The sequence below is a fragment of the Mirounga leonina genome, unplaced genomic scaffold (assembly GCF_011800145.1).
Source record: "Mirounga leonina isolate KUSES-001 unplaced genomic scaffold, KU_Mleo_1.0 Mir_95, whole genome shotgun sequence".
NCBI classification, from domain to species: domain Eukaryota; kingdom Metazoa; phylum Chordata; class Mammalia; order Carnivora; family Phocidae; genus Mirounga; species Mirounga leonina.
Window position 1 is genome coordinate 8,221,038 of NW_023270865.1, and position 17,412 is coordinate 8,238,449.

The 17,412-nt window shown below is 43.6% G+C and overlaps 1 long non-coding RNA gene across 2 annotated transcripts in view; it reads left to right on the top strand.

Annotated features, from left to right (window-relative positions):
* Positions 1–17,412, top strand: part of LOC118006181 — a 177,815-nt gene that overhangs the window by 108,378 nt on the left and 52,025 nt on the right. For both annotated transcript variants that reach the window (XR_004677988.1, XR_004677989.1), the window contains one exon: positions 12,688–12,776. This is a non-coding gene — a long non-coding RNA (uncharacterized LOC118006181). The remainder of the gene's footprint in view (positions 1–12,687; positions 12,777–17,412) is intronic.

Below are 17,412 nucleotides of genomic sequence, written 5' to 3' on the forward strand. Positions count from 1 at the left end.
TTCAGAGTTCATATTTTTTAAAATATTAAAATCACTTTTTACAACAACAACATACTCAAATCTCAGTTATTAAAATACCCTGGCTTCTTGGAATACTGGAACACCAAAAAGCCCACTTATTGGTTGTGTGATTTGGGAGGAGGCACTGAATTTCTGTGAAACCTGCTTTTCTGAGCTAGGAAACATATATATTGCAGAATTGTGATCAAGATGAGCAATAATGTACATGAAATGTTGGGCAAAAAGCCTGGATCGCGGAAGATGTGGGGCAGATGCCTACTGCTGTTGTCTTGAAAGAGCAGGAGATGGAGGGTTTTTCCAGGATGCAGAGATGCATGGGAGCCGTCCTGGGGCATGGGGAGCCTTCCCTGAGGGCTTTGTCATAGAGCCCGCCGGAAAGCAGAAGTGAGTTTGGCTGAAGCGACCTCTGCCATCTTGGGGTTCGTCTTGCCAGAGTTACTGTGGTCAGGGCTATTTCTTGTGTGATAATTTGGCTTGTCAGGGAACTGAAGGCTAAGAGCGGCTGTTTGTACAACTAAAAGTGAAAAGCAAGGTTGATCCAGTGGAGGGTTCTCAAACAATTGTGCACTAAAGCAATGCTTGTGTGAGTATGCTGTGTCATTGAGGATGGGTTTGGTTCTGCTCTGACTTTATCTGCTCAGGAAATGAAGGTGGGATGGTTGGGACAGGGCCCTTGTGAGGGGGATCCAGGAAGGGAGAGTCAGAATGCTTTGCTTGTGGACCAGCTTTGTTTTAGGATTGGCCTCCAGCAGGGACAGGATTGCTGGGAGAAAAATATTCCTGTCCATATTGGCCGACAGAGCAAGGCGGTCTCTAGGGGCCATACTGCTCAGAGGCAGGACCATAATGTAGGCGTTATTGGATTTCGAACAACCTTATTCCTTATTCTGATGCCCCAAAGCCCAGATGCCCTCCCTGGTGTCCCCAGACCTCTTCAATAATTGTCCTGTCACTTACTGGAAACTCCACTGGGTCTTTCCACCAACTCCTACTTGTGGCACGTTCTTTCATTTAACCCACCTGAGGAGTGTCTTACTCCCTTAGCATAAGGTTCCCTCTCTTGTCAATGGTCCCCAATCTGATGACACAAGGAATCACCTGGAGAGCTCACGTAAAATGCCAATGGCTGAGCCCTCCTCCAAGAGGACCTGCCTCCACGGGTCTGGGAGGTGGGGCTTGGGAGTCCACAGTTGAACCAGCACTCTGGTCCTTCTGGTTTGTATTTGGGTTGGGGAAACCACAGCTCCAGCAGACTGGAGAGATGAGCTCCCATTAGGTACACCAATCGCAAAGAATGCATTAGCTAATTCATCAGCAACCTTCTTAGAAAACAAAATCTTGTACCAGTTAAAAGCTCTGAGGCCCTTCAGGAGTGGGGTAAGTTGGAGATCTCACCAGCTATGTTCCAGGCAGTGCAGGAGGGACACACGACGGACTGGAAAAGCTTTGCTTTTTCTCAAGCCACACCAATTAAGAGGGTAATCTGTGGGGTATAGATGGTGATGTGGTGGGGACATCTGTGGTCACTTCTGGATGTAATTCTCTGTGTTCACCTCCATTCCCCTCTCCCAGGGGCCAGGGCAGGAGGAAATGGGAATTCAGGAAATCTTGGTATCTGTGGGGTGTGGGCTGGGATGAAGGGTTGGGAGCATTTTGCTGTCTATTCATTTTGGGTGGAAATGTGAGTTGAGAGTATCTCCTTTAAGAATAACTTAGGAAATTCTCATTCATAAGAACAATGACAATAATTCACAATAATAGTAGTAGTAATAAGCAACTCAGTGTTTTCTACCTTACTCTCTGTGCTGAGCAGCACAGCACAACCACGAGGCCACGAAGTGTGATTTCGTTGATCCCGGAAGCCTGCCCACCTGCAGATGGCCCTCCATCTAGGCTCACACGATGCCGGAAATGCCGCCATTCGATGCTGCGTACTGCCATAGACACTGTCCACTCATTCACTCAATTCAATCACACTGCATCTGATTCAGGCAGCAGAAGCCCTGTGCTGGAACCTACCCTCCAGGACTGACCCCTACAGCCCTCTTCCCTGTCTCTACAAGCCCCAGAAATATCGGGGGTCCCAGCCTTGAGAATTCCCACTGTCTCTTGGACTACTCTTGGCACCTGCAAATTGCCCATAACCCTGTGTCCTGATTCTATTTCCGGAAACCATGATTACCCCCAAATTACAGAGAACAGAATCCGTATTTCTAGACTTCACCTCCTAGCCTGAAATGAGTGGTTGAAAAAAGTTTCTGAGGTGCTTGTCCCGCTGCCGGGCAGAGGGGGCGTCCATGCTCCGCAACAGCCTTATTTGCTTTGCAAGGAGACCAGCATGTTCTCATTCCAGATAACATACATTACACTCTCCCTTCCTTAACCGATTCTCCACACTTCCCACACACTGTCTTTTTATTTACTTTTTTAACCCAAAAGAATACTGTGTTCCCTGCTCTCCTCATATTCACATTGGAGGAACAACGGCACGCTGTTGGACAGAGAGGGCTATTAATACATTCTGGATAACAAGCACACAGCTCAACCCAAGGCTCCCTTGGGGAAATAGAAAGGAAAGAAATAATGCCATGCTGGCGAGGTCGGGGGAGGAATAGCTCAGCTAACCCGTCACACAAACATTAAAAATAAAATTAGAATAGATAGCCTATGATTCCTCAGCGAGGCAGAAGCAAAAGAAATTGAAAATATTATTCCTAAGTGCTAATGACTTGTCTCCAAAGAATGGCCTCTTTTCTTCCATCTGATTACAGCGTCCTTCCCAAAGGTCAGCCTCACGCTCGTCCAGAATCAAGATGCGCAGGGCCTCGGTTCTTCTCTCTCTGGCCAAGGTGGGCAGTTCCATCAACCTGGGGGTTGGAGGTCAGTGACGAGGTGCTGGGGAGTTCTGCAATAGGTAGGATGGTTGACCTTCTAGCTGAGATATGTAGCACCAATTTGTGTTGAAGTTTCTATAATATGGTAGGCAGAGCCCAGGCCTGGGAGGCAACCCACCTAGTTCCGAAGTCCAGCCCTACCTTTTACTAGCGCTTGTCAGTTGCCTTACCTTTTGGTGCCTCAGTTTGCTCATCTGCAGAATGGGAGTAAGGTAGACTCCAGTGTATAAATTTGTTGGGAGGCTTAGGGGAGTGGATGCATATGAAGTCCTGAAACAGTGCTGAGCACAGAGATGTTATGACTGTTAGTTGCTATTATTATGTTACCGCTTTAGAGAGCCCGAAGCTCATTTTACTAAGAAGCAACATGATTCGGTGGGAAGGGTTTTAGGGCACCACACCGGGGATCTGCAGCCCAGCATCTGCTCTGCCCCAGTGTTCCATGTGTGTGGAGTGTTCCCTGACCTTCTGGATCCCATGCTGTTGATCTGTAAACTGGGAGTGCAGACGCCTGGCTTATGTGTGGATTTCTCTGGATTGCGGTAAAGATGACATTAGATGCAAAATGCCCATGATCTAGGCAGAACTAACAAAGTACAATTTCTCTACTCCCGATCTCTGATTTATCTTCCTTTCCTTCCTGCAAAGTGGATCAAATCCAATTCGGGCATCAAACTGGATTATAAACGGTCAGACACAGAGATGTTAACTCATTGGACTGCACCACCAGCCAGCTCCCTGGACCCTGTGTTCTCTGGATTATTAGCAATCTCATGAGGTCATTACGGAATCCTATTTCAAATTTATGTTGGTGTCTCTGATGTGACGTGTATCAAATATCAAATATACCCCTTGTCACCATCTGACACATTGTATCCTTACGTGCTGTTTGCCAGAGAATGACAGTACACCTCCTCCTCATTCTGGAATGGCAACTTCATTTATTCCAGGGATTTCTAGGGCTGGGGTATAGGTGAGAGTCAGGCTAGAGATTAGAACTGACCCTTTCCCGGGGATGGGGAGAGGGTAGCATATTTACAGCAGGCCCGTTGGCTGAGCTGAACCAAATGAAGAAAAGGAAAAAGGTAAAAAGCTACTCTGACCTCCATCGACAGGACCCCTGCTCAGGGGAGGAGAGCAGGGGAAACCGCAGAGTCAGCCCGACGTGCGCTGCTCTGACCGCGGAGACTCGTATTTATTTAGAAGCAGGTTGGCTTGAGTTCATCTGGTGAGAATGACGTCCCCCACTAGGGCCGGCATTGTGCCTTCTATCTCTCTTTCATCAGCTAATTCCTACAAGTGCTGTGTCCTGGGCTTGTTTTGTTCCAAATACATCTTTTCTCCCCCTCCGTGAAATGGAGCAGAGTTGACAAGAAGTTCTGATAATTACTCCCCGAACAATAAATCACTCTGCTGCCGAACTGTGTTCACTCAACGTGGGGCCTGAACGTGTTTCAAGGGAACCTCCCTCAAGACAAATGGCACCAAGTGCTGTGGTTTCAACTCAAACAGATGTGCCGACAGGGCTGTCTGGAGCCTGGTGTGGATGGCCAGCCTGGTGGGAGCGTTCGAGAACAGCTACCTGGCGGGTCTGGACAGAGAGAGGGAGGGACTCTGTTGCTGCTTGTCCTTGGGAGAAGCAGAGGGACGGGCGCAGAAAGGAGGGTCTTAGGGGTTTGCTCATGCATTCATTCCTTCCCTGGCTCATCAGACCCGCTGCCATCCGGCCGGCACACGGCCATGTGGGTGACCGGTGTTTGTAGCCAGCGTTGGTCTGACAGGTCTGTCCCGTTGCTGTCTTTGCTTTTCCAGATGGTAATTATTGTGAGGATTGCCCCGTTAACAAAATTTTGTTGAGGGCCCACTATTTTCTAAGTACGATGGAAAGTACTGGAGGTATAAAATGAATGGCCTGGTGCTTGTCCTCAAGAAATAGACAAACCAGGGTGGGGGTGGGGGGACATAGCTGCTTAACCTTTTTTTTTTTTAAAGATTTTATTTATTTATTTGACAGAGAGAGATACAGCAAGGGAGGGAACACAAGCAGGGGGAGTGGGAAAGGGAGAAGCAGGCTTCCCACAGAGCAGGGAGCCCGATGTGGGGCTCGATCCCAGGACCCTGGGATCATGACCTGAGCCGAAGGCAGACGCTTAACGACTGAGCCACCCAGGCGCCCCTGCTTAACTTTTTTTTAAAAGCTTAAAACTGTAGTAGAAGGAGCACCAAGCCCAGTGTGTGAAGAACTGAGGGAGGCTTTGAGATGAGGACACAGTGAGTGGGACCGCTGAGGAAGGAAAAGGGGACACAGGATCACAAGCGTGTGGCCCACTGGGGAAATGGCAGCGATGTAGGTGGGTCAGTGTAGGGAGCACCAGCATGAGCTGTGTCTGGGAAAATGGCAGCCTAAAGGAGTTGGAATTGACTCTTGCAATTCCCTGGCTAAAATTTTAAGCAGTAGATGATGAGATGATAGTTGCAGCCTAGAAAACCTTTTCCAGCTTGAGACTAGAGTAACAGAAGGACGGGAGAGGGAGACCAGTTACGGAACTCCAGTCATTCATTCATTCAACACATATTTTTTGGATGCCTGCCACGTGCCAGGTGACAGCCTAGGTCCTGGGGCTAGAGTAGTGACCCAAACAGCTTACAACGAGAGAGTCCAGTTCAAATAAATAGACATCAAAATAAATATATATTTACAAATTGCGGCGAGTGCTCTGGGGGGAATCTCATGATGTCCCAGTTAAATATGGAGGGGGAGGGGCTCCACCTCAAGGGTGGCCAAGGGAAGGCCTCCTTAGGCAGTGACATTTACTCGGGGACCAAAGGATGAGCAGGAGTCATCCTGGCTAGTCTGCAAAGCACGTCTGGAAGCAGGGAAATCTGCTGGGACGCTGGTTCAGTTGTCCCTGGCAAGGAAGAGGCTGTGGCACTGGAAATGTGGGCAAGACCGCTGATTTGAGATGTGCTTTGCAGACAAAGTTGGCAGAATCTCAGCAATCTGGGTGAGAAGAGATGAAGCTATGAATCAATTCAGTGGGAGGCAGTGTGGATTTGAAAGAGGTTTAGAGAGGAAGATGCGGAGAGCTTGATGATGAATGGGACGGGAGGTGGGTCATGAAGGGCAGAGCCTAGGATGCTTTCTGGTTTTCTGGCTCGGTAACTTGGGTAGAGAGAGGCACGATGAACCACAGACAGGAGTGGGACTGACCATTGCGTCAGTCCCAAGGTGTGTCTGAGAAACATATGACTCCTCCAGAGAGGTATGTCTGTCTCTCGGGTAGGCACACAAGGCTTGGGTTGGGAATTGTAGCCTACAGGAACCAAAGTATGAGGGTAAATGAGTTCACCCAGAATGTGTACAAAATTTGGGCAACAGCATTGCTGAGCCACGTGCTGGAATGTGAACTAGTCCTGCGGTGCTAAGTACGACCCTTTCTTGAATGTGAAGGTGAGAGCAAGACAAGAATGGTGGCAAATTAATAATTGCATCTTGATATCTTTACTTCCCAGGGACCCAAAGGTGGGGGACAAGCTTAATTGGATGCAATTTCATCCTTTTCATTGAAAGCCCATTACCTAATTAACAATGCTTCTCTCTGGGGATTGAGATTAGGAAGAGAGGGTTGAGGGGAAAACTTTACTTCTAATGTTCTAACATTCTTTTTTTTTTTTTAACTTTGCATTGCAGCAACCAAATTTACTTACTTCTTATATACACAAAAGAATAGAGTGCTTTGAAATACTCAGTTACAATAGATTGGGCTCCCCCCTCACATGTTAAATAAAATGCGCTTGCCGTGAAAACGGAAACGTGTCCATCTTTCATACACATCAATTCTTAAAGAAGGAAAGAAATGACTCCCCCACGGCATCATAGTTTTGGTTCATGAATTGGCTGCTACAAATGAGGTCTGGTGAATTGGAGATGACCGGAGAAGAAAAGGCCAGGGTGCTCCAGACTCCTTGCCCACAGCCTACGGCTTGTTCAGGGGTATCTCCTCATTCCAGAAATGTACTGAAATGTGTTCCAACATGTGGAGGGCTTTCTCTGAGGCCACAATGGTAGAATTCTTTGGGTGACAATGGATTTCATGGGAGTAAAGGGGAAGTAGGAAGCCTTCCAAAGAGTGGCCATCGACAAGATTCCACCTTATCTTGGACCCAGGGAGATCTGCTGCACGTCGACACTCCTGCAAAGAACATTTCCCAGCTGTCTCTGGGCATTTGAGTGGCTTGTTGAAAAACAAGAAAAGGGCCCATGGCTGCATATGTAATGATTTCTTTCCTAACGAAATCTGGAGAACACTCAGATCTTTTCTTCTTTTATGGAGGATCATTGATTTGTTTATCACTCAGGGAAACTTCCCCACCAGACTCATTTCTCTGACTCTGCTCAAGTTGGTGGTTGTTTTCTTCTTGGGGGTGGGGGTGGGGTGGGGCGGGGCATCAAGGATTGTTTTGATGATCTCATTCCTTCTACAAGGAATATTCTCTGAGGGAGAATATTCAAAGATTGTGGCTGATTACAGAGTTCCTTTTGCTATGGTTAACACTCAGTAACATTCTTAAAGAAAGACAAAATGTGCTAATGAGATTCTTTTAAACAGCAAGATAAAAGGAGTTTTTGCAGAAAGAAACTGGAGAGTTGGGTTTACCATTGAATAAAAGAAGTAAAAGCAGCAGGTCGTCATCAGCCCGGATTCAACTGGAGTCCAGGATTCTCAGATGTGACTGTTAGTGGTGCTCCGTTTTAGTTCAATTGCACGTTTTATTCTTAAGCAAAGAAAACTGAAAGAAGCCACTTTAAAAGAAGGTCAGGGTAAGGAAAAGGGGTTCATGCCAATGAAAGCTGTCTTTTCTCTTTGCGACCTCAGCTTATCCTGCACGATTTCACTGGGCAGGCCATCGCGACTGGCCTTGTGGGTTAGCAGTGGGAAGAGCAACTGAAGAGTTAAATGAGGCAAAAGAGAAACCAGGCAATTGGTTAACTGTTTTTTTTTGTTGTTGTTCATCTGTGCCTTTGATTTGTCATACCTCAGATGAATGTTAATAAGTTCGCAGATCTCTACCATCTGTGTGATAGTGTGCTGGAAAACTGGGGGAAAGAGGAAAAATAAATCAAAGAAAACGTCCTTTCCTTCATCTTACAGAGAGATAATTTCACTCAAAATGACTTTTAGACATTTCTGAAACTATTTCAAATGAAGTAAGCTGCTAAGGAGTGGAAGAAGCTGAATGTAGAAGATGAGGAAGGGAGGAAATTAGACGTTCTTTATTTTATGATTACACACAGGGGTTGAGGGTCGCCCTCACTCCTAAGACATGGGCAGCTTGTGTTGAACAAGGGCAACCAAATGAATAAAGCATCGATCCCCTTTTTGATGATCCTGAATGAGTGTCACTTTGCATGAGCCAGAGTGACAAAAGCTTGCTCAGTCACACAGCTGGTTCAGGAAGCCTCAAGGTCTCAGGCTTAGGTTAACAGCTAGTTCTGGGGTCACCAGCCTGGGAAGTGAGGTCCATTCAGTGGTGCAAACACTTCCTGGGCGGCTCCTCTCTGGCAAGCAGTCTTTTGGATGCTGCAGATTCAGGTTTTCCTCCATGTGCGGGTCTCACTAGACCCCATGTATTTTCCAAATCAGAATCACTTGAACCCCTATTCTGCTCAGCTACAGGAAAATCCATTCTTCTCCCCAAGAATAGCTGAGAGGCCTAAGGAATTTCTTAGATGTTTCCCCATGTCTGGGGGTTGTCAGCTGCCACCCAGCTCAGGAGCATGGTGCGATCTGCTCCAACACGGTCTACACTGGCTGTACCGCAGTTTGCCTCCTTCGGTGCTGAGAGCTGCCTTCCCCGTTTCCTCAGGCTCTCATCCATTGTGACCTTTAGCCAGTATTTCTTGAAGTTGAAGGTACCTGGCCACCACACACACATACCCCAGTGACAGTGGCAACTTCTGCTCCCTTCGAAGGAATTGCTAAACCCCCCAACTGCTCTTAGAGTGTTTTTACTTCATGTTTCCCTAAAGAAATGTCAACGAAATGATATAATCCATCATCAGCATTTCCCCAAATGTATTATTTAACCTAAAATGACCCCATAAGTAGGACATCAGCCTGAATTGTTCTCAGCCAAGTCTATTTGTTTCCTTTCTGTAGACTCTCTTGGGCTGGTTCCTTCATTCCAGTATCTCTGGGCTTCCAAATACTTGGAAATACATTCCAGTATTTCTTGAGCTGGAACCCTGGCACACACTGCCCTGCAGGACCAGTGATGGTTATATCAGAGAAGTCTGAATCCATACAGAGGAAGGAACTCTTCTGAAGGAGTGGTAACATCTGCTGAGACTGAGTTCAACTAACATCACAAACATGTCCATACCCAAAAGGAGCACTTGGACTTCTCCTCGTAAAGCGTCTGTGGTTGAGGACTTCACAGTGATAAGCAGACAAGCTCTGTGTTGGCCTCGCCAAGAGATGTGTGGGGGCAGATAAGTACATCAAGTTGGGATCTTCTCAGTCTTCTCATTTTGGTCTCAAGAGTTCCAACTATGAAGTCTTGCCAGTGGTTGCAAATGGCCAGCCCAGCCATGGAACCCAGTGGGTTTATGTGCTTGACCAGTCCCAGCCCACTTCACCTACCCTGATGGGAGCCTGATCTGGGGGACTAAGTCATAGGTGCTGCCCTCTGGTGGCTCATGGTCAAAGAGATAGGGGTCCACAGGGGAGTGGGCCACAGGGGAGCGGTCCACACGGTGCTGCCCGCTGCAGTGTTAGCCTCCAACCCTCCGGCAGATGTTGCCAAGTCTTCCTCCTTGAGCCCCTTTCTGTTCTGCTTTGGGGAGTCTTCAAACTAACAGCCCTTATGGTCGTGGCCAAGTCTTGGTTGCTTCCCCATTGCCGTCCGCCGTGGCCAAATCCTGATCCGGCCTGGGCACGTGGCCTTTGCTGCTGCTGGTACCAGCCCTACTTTCAGTCTTGCTACCGTGCCATTGTGGCCACCTGTGCTGGACTGGACAGGACTGCCCCTTGCCCAGCTCAAGATGCCTCTACTCTTCTGGGCTTTCCCTTCCCTCCACCAGAATAGGTTACAAAAGGTCTTCCTCCCCGCCGTTTCAGTGTTTGCCCACTTGACTTCCCAGGAACTGGGGCACTGGGGTGATTGTGCCCTGAGCCTGAGTAGGACAGATCTCACCCTGGTCCTTTCAGAGCTCTTGCTGCATTTATTTAGAGAATTAGGAAGATTGCCAGCACAGAGCCAAGCAGTGGTTCAGGCTGTTCCCATATTGTATGCCTCACGAGCCAACATATCAATTGCTGCCTCTTTCAAAGCATATTGTAGTCTTCTGTTTTTGGCAAGATTCTTGCCAGAGTCCTGTACCATCTCCAAACAGCTTCATGAATCACCCTGTGGCTTTGGTCCACAAAGCAGCACACGCTAATTGCTGCATTCTATGCTAACTATAGGGTACTGTATCTGAGATTTAGCTTGTATTTATGGTCCCAGAATAATTAATTTATGCAATTATTCACTCTTTGAAGGAGCACTTACTATAAATCTACTACGGACTAGGGTGAGTGTAAGGAGGGTGCAAATAGATTTGAGACTTGGTTCCTATCTTCTAGTTGTTTCTGATCCAGATGGAGCAGTTCACACTGAAATATGTGAAACCATCTCTGTCTCCATCCTCACTAGCAGTGTGAACTTGGGCAGATCTTTTAAAGGATCTGGGCCTCAGTTTCCTTGGCAAAATGGAAATTAAAAACACTTATGATAGGGTACCTGGCTGGCTCAGTGGGAAGACCATGCGACTCTTGATCTCGGGTTGTGAGTTTGAGTCCCACGTTGGGTGCAGAGATCACTTGAAAAAATAAAAGCTTAAAAAAGAAAAAACCCACCTGTGATGTGTGCCTCCCTGGATTATTGGGCAGAGCAGGTTTGAGGTAGTCAGCAAGAGAGCAGAACTGGACTGAATGGGGCAAAATAGCAGATTCTCGGGGACAGCCTCGGGAGGGACTTCTTAACCATCCAGGGTGACTGCCAGAAACATGCTGCTTCACCCTGCTGTGAGTTCTCATCCCTGCAGGCATTCAGGCTCAGAGCAGCTGGGTCTTGGTGAAATGCTGCAGTGGGGTTGCAGAGCTCGCCCTCATCCTCCAGGAGGCTGTGAAAAACACAACAGATGAATTCACAATGCAGAGTGGTCTCGTCTCAGTCTTTGATTGGGTGTCTTTTTAACCAGCAGACATTCCTTGGGCACCTGCTACTTCCTGAGCCCTGTGTAGTCTTTCCAGAGAGACTGAACCAATGAGGAGAGCATTGTCCTTGTCCTCACTGTGGTGAAAACCCTGTTGAGGAGATAGACACATACATGGTGCAAGGGAGTGAATCAAAATGCAACGAAAAGTCCTGAGGGGGTGGGGACACCTGGAGTCTAAAACTCTGGGCTTCCACTCTGGAGCATGGCTAATATGTTCTTCCACATTATTTTAGGGCCAAGGTTTATGGGAAGAAAAAGAATTTTGCTAGGCCTCGGAGCAGGAAGGATATCATAAGTGCCTAAGTGAGTGAGCTAGACAGGAAATATTATAACACCATGTTCTCAAATTTGGGGTGGATGGACCCTATAAAATATTTTGCCCCTCCAGGTTTGGCTTAAACTATTTTTATTACAAGGCTATTTAAATATAAACATAAAACCAAGTATAATTTTTAAGGATTATAGAGTAGCATATTTATGAATTATATAGGAACTAAACCATGAAACCAATAACATTCACATCTAATTTAATTTTCTTTGATGGGTGATGTTTTCCTGAAACTAAATTGCTTACAAGGGCCTTAAGAATGGGTTTATTGTTCTTTCTTGTCAACTTGTCTCATGACTTTCCCTAAGATGGACCATCGGTTGAGTGACCGTCATTGTGGAAGGTTAGCTGCATGATTAAAATCATGGGTGTGAAAGCCTGAGGTTGCCACTCAGGACTTAGGTGGCCTTAGACAAGCTGCTTAACTTCTCTGTTCCTTGCTGTTGTCATCTGCAAAATGAGGGTGAAATAGTAAGTCTTACCCCTTATGGTTTTAGTTGGAATTAAGGGATGTGAAATATGTATGTAAATAAATAATTATACAAAGCACATGGAAGAGTGTTTGGTACAGAGCATTAAGCAAGTGCACTATTAGTATCAATCATGATTGTTTAAATGTTCTTTTTAAGTTATGATCTTATTTTATATCAATGATGCATTATCTCGGTAAGTCAATTGATGAAAAAGTGGCCCCAAATATGATGATGCAAAGTAAAGATAGCATGTAATGAAAAAAGTCATCATTGCATATTTGTCACTATGCTCATTGCCAATGAATTGTCCCAAGAAGGTGAACCTGATCCCATTCTGTCCCCACGTTTCTCTGTTCAAACTACTGTGAAATCTCTGTGTGGTCTTCTGCGCGGGGATTTGGTCTTCACCTTGCACAGATATCAACATGAGAACAGGTGCACAGCTTAAGATCATGTGGTCCTACATCATCATCTTCCTCCAGATAATGATAATATTGCTTTTTAAAGATGATAAATATATCAAGAACATAAAATTCTTATAGACTGTAGCCGTTGTTTGAAATACACTGTTTCTGGAATTCAGGCAAAGTGCAGAAAATGTTGTTTAGAGTCATTAGTAAAGGCTTTTGAAATATTGTCTAAGTACCATTCAAAATGCTGAGTACCATGTAAACCCTTTATAAATGGTATTTTTTTTTTAATCCTCAGAACCATCCTATGGTGGGGACATCTTTATGATGGGCAAGATTAATCTGCCAGGCATCACTGAAGTAAGCAGAAGATCCAAGAATCTCCAGGTTAGTGGCCTGCAAAGTCACAGCTCTCACCCATCATTCCAGTGCCTCCCTTGGAAGGGACAGTGGGACAGTTTCCCTAGAGTGGGAACAGAGATGATTCTGGTTTTCAAGACTGCAGTGAACCTGTTTCCTCTGCCATACTTGGCCTTTGCCTACTAGCAGGAAAGTCATTGTGTTACCCCACAGCACTGGGCCCAAGAAAGCTGACCTCCCAGATTTGAATTAAAACAAAGGGAGAAGGAGAAGCTGATTATCTTAATGCAGTTCTGAGCACATCCAATATTCATTCAGGCTTAAAGAAGTTCACAGTCAGTATCCTAGAAATACATGTTGAAAAGTGATAATGAACCTCCAATAACATGAAGCTTAGGTCTTATTATCATTTCTTGGAATTACTAAACAACAAGATAAAGATTTTTAGTGAATATTAACTGGGAAATTTACAAAATAATAATAGTCATCGTAATTACTATTAACAAAGGCTATGTTGTAAAACAATATGAGGCCACTTTAAGAAAGTTAAGAATTATTTACATCAGTGTTTTTCTGCTACTGCACAGAAAGTCCCTGTTCAGAATGTTCCACAGGTTAGCTTTGACCCTGTTGCTGTGTCTGAGATAATTGGGTTTTTTTACTCCTCTGCTTGAAACTTTTCCAACCAATGGTCCTGTTTGACCTCTACTGTCTACCTCATGGCAGGAACTTGTCAACATTAAGAAAGAAATATGACTGTGAACGGAGAAAGAAAATGTGGTATATTTATATAATGGAATACTATTCAGGTATAAAAAAGAGTGAAATCTTGCCATTTGTGACAACATGGATGGACTTTGAGGGTATTATGCTAAGTGAAGTCAGCGGGTGGAGAAAGATAAACAGCAATGATTTCACTTATATGTGGAATCTCAAAAAACAAAACAAAACAAAGAAACAAAATAAAACAAAAACAAACTCGTAGATACAGAGAACAGACTCATGGTTACCAGAGGGGTAAGGGATTGGGAGGTGGGTGAAGGGGGTCAACTGTGTAGTGATGGATGGTAACTAGAGGTAGTGATAACTTTGTAGTGCACACAGATGTTGAGTTATAAAGGTGTACATCAGAAACTTATTTTTTTTAATTGTGAGGTTTATTATCATCACCCTTTTAAAATTCTGCTGTAAAGAAGACTATTTGCACTTTATTATATTTCCCCTGAAACCTCTTCATTAGTTTTCCTTTCTTAGCAAGAAAGTAGCTAGTCACTCTAAGGTTCTGTGACCAGCTGAAAATATATTGTTAACCATACTGAGGTTGTCATAACTCAGATAAAAGACTGGCAATTTCTCCCTACTCTGTTATATTTAACTTGGGTAATCGTAACAGGAAGACCGAAGGAGGTGGTTTTCTTTTACAAAAGGGAAGTCTGGAAAAAAACAAAACAAAACCCAGTTTCCACAAATAAAACACACATCATAAGGTGGAGGTTGACTATGCCTTCAGTTTACACAGGAATGATTTTCTTTGCAGCGTGACTGTGGGGTGTTGTAACTGCAGTTACACTGTAAGACAATGTCGCCTTTAGATGTCATTCCTAAGGATGAAAAGACAATCACAGAAAGGAGAAAATTAAGAAACTGTCAGAGAAGGACTCCCCCACCCCCACCTCAGAATACATGCTTTTCTTGGAGAGTTCTTTCATATCTTCAAGGAACTGACAATTCATAGGCTGTATAGGTTGTTCTAGAATAGAAAGAACAAAGCTTCTCTCTTCTTTCCTGGTGTCAGTTCAACGCTGTCACCAAAGGGGAGAACACACTGGACTTCTTCTGAAATGTGGAAGCAAATACCCTCACTATGATGTGAGCAGATAAAACACAGCAGTATATTTAGAAAAAGAATGCCCAGAGATCAGGGTCCAGGAATATAAGCATGGTTTAATATGAGAAAATCTATTAACATAGTATACCCTTTTAATAGATTATATTATATGAGAAAAAATGATAATATTTAACATGTATACCAGGTCCCAAATTCTCATTAAAATAGATGACAGGATGCCTTATTGTAAGATATGAGATATGAAACAATAAATAATATACACATGTTACACACACACCAATCACATGCATGTGTATAATATATCAAACATATCAACCACTCTCATACACACACACCATATCACACATGTATGAGCACCTTATACAACACATGTGACATGCAGATGCATGTTTATGTCATATCACACATGTTGTAAATGGGTATACACCACAAAACACAATCAATCACATGTATGTGCACACCATATTATAAACACACCAATTACATGCATGTGTATAACATATCAAACATCTGAACGACCCTCATGCACACACTGTATCACACATGTGTGAGTACCTTATACAACACACGTGACAAACTCATGTTTGTTCATGTCATATCACATGTCATAAATGGATACACACCACAAAACACACATCAACCGCATGTATGTGCACATTATATTAAAACACACCAGTCACATGTGTGAACACACCATATCACATGCACACCAATGATATACACATGCGATTATACACATGGCAATCACATATACATCATACTACAACATACCACCCAGATGTGTGCACATCATATTATACACATACATCAATCACATGTGTATGCATCATACTTCAGATTTAAATCAGAGTTCCATATCCGGGTAAGACAAAGGCAGTTAGTATTACCAGATGATATGATTATCTACCTGGAAAATCCAACAAAATCCAGTGAAAAGCTCCTAGAAACAAGAGGAAACCCAAATAAGCTGCCTGATTACAAAATGAGGGTACAAAAGCAATAGCATCTTGACTTATAAATTAGTATAACGTAGTCCTGACACAGGGCAGTATAAGAAAACTATATAAATACCTGTATACCCACCATCTGGCTTAAGAAATACAACATTGCTGATGCAGTTGAAGCCTGTGTATTCCCCACCAGTCACATCTTTCCCTCAGAGGTAATCCTCATCAGGAATTTGATGTGCATCATTTTTGTGTAGCTTTTAACACTTCTGTTAAATATGTACATATTCCTAAGTTCCTTACTGTTTGTTTGATGCCTAACAAGGTGGCATCTTATTGAAAGGGTTCTTTTTTGGCTTGCTTGTTTGGGTCAGCATCATGTTTGTGGGGTTCACTTGAGTAAGTTCATGGGCTTCTAGCACATGCATTTCGTTGCTATGTATTATTCCAGTGCGTGAATCTAGCTCTACTTAGCCCATTATTTGCTGTCATAAAAATTCATGTACATGTTCTCTTTTTACAAATGTGAGTGGTCCTATAGACCCCAGGGATTTAGAGTATGCACTAAGAATTGGAGAGTTCATATCTTCACTTTTTCTATACAGAGGCCAATTGTGCTGAATTCATGTTTAAATCACTGTATATACAAGTTCTCATTGTTTCACATCCTCACTCAAACACTTGTTTTATCAATCATGTTTTTTACTATGTCAACAATAAATAAGTAGAAAATGTAATGGAAATAAAAGGTCTCATTCATAATAGCAGTGATACAGTTCTTAGGAATAAAATCAACAAGTTATACAGGATTTGTATGAAGAAAACTAAAACGCTTTTTATTTTAATTAATTAATTTATTTTTAGAGAGACAGAGAGGGGAGGGAGGGGGAGAGGGAGAGAGAGAACCCCAAGCAGGCTCCATGCCCAGTGTGGAGCCTGAAATGGGGCTGGATTTCACAACCCTGAGATCATGACCTGAGCTGAAACTAAGAGTCAGATGCTTAACCGACTGAGCCACCCAGATGCCCCCTAAAACAGTTTTTAAAGGATTGTAAACAAAGACTTGAGTAAATAATGATAAATATATTTTCCTTAGCTGCAAAGATCCTAAATTAGAAAGATAACAGTTTAGTCTAAATTATTCCATAAATTCAAATCTTAAAGTCATTTCCTCCTAAATTTTTTGAAAGAATGTATACTGTGGAAAACAGTGTGGAGGTTCCGTAAAAGTTAAACATAGAACTACCCCATAATCCAGTAATCACACTATTGGATATTTACCCCCCAATTACAAAAACATTAATTCAAAGTGATATATGCACCCCTATATTTATAGTAGCATTATTTACAATAGTCAAATTATGGAAGCAGCCTAAGTGTCCATCAAGAGATGAATGGATAAAGAAGATGTGGTATATATATATATACAATGGAATATTATTCAGCCATAAAGAATGAAATCTTGCCATTTGCAATAACATGGATGGAGCTAGAGAGTATGATGCTAAGTACAATAAATAAATCAGAGAAAGACATGATTTCACTCCTATGTGGAATTTAAGAAACAAAACAAATGAACAAAGGAGAAATAAAGAGAGAGAGAGAAATCAAGAAATAAGTTCTTAACTACAAAGAATGAACTGATGGTTAATAGAGGGAAGGTGGGTGGGGCGATAGGTGAAATAGGTGATGGGGATTAAGAGTACACTTATCATGATAAACACTGAGTAATGTATAAAATTGTTGAATCACTATATTTTATGCCTGAAAGTAATAACACTGTATGTTAACCAAACTGGAATTAAAATAAAAAAGTTAATAAAAAAAAAAGAATATACATGAGAAAGTAGCCATGATTTTTTTAAAG